Source organism: Chiloscyllium plagiosum, unplaced genomic scaffold (genome assembly GCF_004010195.1).
Source record: "Chiloscyllium plagiosum isolate BGI_BamShark_2017 unplaced genomic scaffold, ASM401019v2 scaf_3826, whole genome shotgun sequence".
In the NCBI taxonomy this organism is placed as follows: Eukaryota; Metazoa; Chordata; class Chondrichthyes; order Orectolobiformes; family Hemiscylliidae; genus Chiloscyllium; species Chiloscyllium plagiosum.
The window spans coordinates 15,434-18,137 of NW_025210025.1; the positions used below are offsets into that span (position 1 = coordinate 15,434).

General features: G+C 51.1%; 1 pseudogene; it reads right to left on the reverse strand.

Annotated features, from left to right (window-relative positions):
• Positions 1-267: 267 nt before the first annotated feature.
• LOC122546848 lies at positions 268-2,157 on the reverse strand (annotated as a pseudogene).
• Between the last annotated feature and the right edge of the window lie 547 nt (positions 2,158-2,704).

A 2,704-nucleotide genomic window follows, 5' to 3' on the forward strand; every position in this document is an offset into this window, starting at 1 on the left:
TCACTGTTTTCCTTATTTGGGTTCTGGTCCCTGCGATTATTTTGTTATTCACTTGGCCAATCAGTGTTCGAGCTCCCCGTTCTTTCCTTATATGGATGATGTTGTACAACTGTGGTTAAGGGCGGTCTCTCAACTATCGAGCAAAGCTGTTACAATTGTTTCATTCATAAAAACATGGGGGAGGTCCGGCAACAGTTTCGAGTGTCTGCTTTCGAGTGTTTACTATAAGGTAGAAAAGACTAAAATGCAGCTAACCGTTTAAAATCCCCCGTGTCTTTTCTTACGGCCTGTAATTTTTAAACCATAAGTTTCTTCTCCAGGGCGTTTAATAACTCCCCAGCTTGTTCATCAAACTGCCCGTCTCTAATACTACCCCCGCCTAAGAGGGATTCACGTTGTTCCATCTCGAGATTCATTCGTTCAACCTGCCCATAGGGAACACCCCTCTTAATAAGGGCGGTTTCGATCAGTCGTTGAGTTAATCCCCGGACGCAGGGAATAACGCAACACCCAAGGGCAGTGAGTACCCCTGCCACCACTATACATGAGACAAGAAAGGAAACGGCCACCCCCGTCCATTTACTGAACCAAGCTTCCAACCAGTCCGTGAGGCCAGAGTCGATGCCCGAGTTTTCAGCCAGTTCGTCCGCCAATGTGGTGAGTCCATCCAGGGCGCGGGTGATGGACCCATCAGGGGCTGTGTTGTTGGGGATGAAAGTGCAGCACTGAGTGCCTATCATGACACAAACACCCCCCTTCTCTGCCAACATCATGTCTAAGGCCAATCTATTTTCCCACGCCATCCGACTAGTGGCGTCTAGTTGTTCTGCTATTCCTTTCACTGCATCCCGGGTATAATTAATGAACCTCTGCAGATTGTAGTAAATATCATTAATCCAATCCACGTTCTTATTGATGGTCACCCACCAGAACAGTGACGACTCAAAACCCGCCGCTATCTGGTTCCTAGCCTTGTATTTGTCGGGAACACCCCTGGGGACCCCTATGGCATCTAAATGTATGTTATAATCAAAAGAGGTCTCCAAAGCTCTCTCAGTTATTCCACTGGAACAGGGTTGCTCTTGTTTTTCGAATGCCAGGGTGAATGGGATGGCCAATTGACCGATTGCACAAGTGCCCGTCCATTTTCGGGGCAGGGTCGGTCGCAGAACCCTCCCACCACAGTACCACCAGAGGTCTGCCCTAGGCACCTGAATGTGGGAGTAATTCCCGCCCCCGGTAGTTTCATTGCAAATGTCCCCACATCGTTGTCCCACTGTAGTCCCGTCCGAGAGACGGAGGCCTGGTGCGTACCCGTTACCCCTGAGAATTATGGCGGGCGGGGCGCCCCCTCAGACCTGACGGGGGGAAACTTCAAACTCAAGGGTCGACAAGTGGAGTCGTTCCAGGCCTCTCGGTCCTGGTACAGCCTTATCATGCAGTCCAAGGCTCGTGGGTTTTTCTCCCATCCCAGCGGGAATGGGACCACCTGAGTGTTAGGGCGGGCACTCGTGCATGCGTAGCAATCACTCTTTTTCATGCTCCTTACAGTATATTTGACCCATTCCATCCAGGCATTTGCCTCCGCGTATCCCATTTCTATTTCAAAGGTCTTTTCCAAATCCATCACCTCAATTATTCTAATCTTTTCCTGCTCATCGACGTGCAGCACAGCTGCACCCCCTCCTGTCCTGCCTGGCCCCCAACTCTAATACCCAGTATTGTTCCATTAAGGCTCGCCCCGTTGTTTCCCAAGTTCTTTATGGTCAGATAGAGCGGATTGCACTGACTTTGCCCACAATCTCGTCCACGGGTAATGGGATCACGGACAACTGACACCGTAGCCTGGACCCCGGGGGCTGGAGGCCTATTTATGCCTTCCCTACCATGCAATTGTAATACTAACGTCTGAAACTGGAATCCCCTTTCTCTCTCTAGGTTCCGCTTAGTTTGATTCAGTTCTCTTTTAGTCCCACAGGGCACCAACCCACATAGGTCTAAGCTAAATGTCTGTGTTGGCTTGTTGGTAGGCACGGAGATGGAGAACAGCTGACGGTCCTCTGCTTGTTTTTTCCAGAGGCCAAATTGGGTAACACGCGCACAATGACCCAGCCCAAGGATAATGGCAGAGCAAGTTAACAATACGATTGACCGCATTTTGTCGCGACACCTGTAGCCAGAGGGCACAGTTCCTTTAGACTCGCCAAAGTCCGATTAGTTTGTTCTCAGGGTCTCTGTTCCTTCGCTGCCTTTGTCAGAGAGGTTCGTTCGTCCTCCGTCGGTTGTGGCACTGGTCCCTTGACTCGAGTGTAATGTGTCCAGCCCTTTTCGGCCGTACGGACAGCCGTTTCGGTAGTCAAAAGTACCAGGAAGGGACCATCCCAAGTTGGTTCGAGGGTACGTTGCTTCCAGCTTTTAATCAGGACCCACTGATCCGGCTTGACGGTGTGCACCGCAAACTTGAGGGGCGGCGTCTGTGCCAAAACTCCCTGTTGGCGTAAACGAGATAGAGCAGACCCCAGAGCCACCACATATTTTTGCACAAACATATCCCGAGACTCGAATACAGGAGGTTTCCCCTTCGGCCCATGGAACGGGAGGCCAAACAGCATTTCGAAAGGGGAGACGCCCAAATCCCGCCTTGGCTGGGTGCGAATTTGCAATAGGGCACGGGGTAGGCATTTGGTCCAAGGCAGGCCGATTT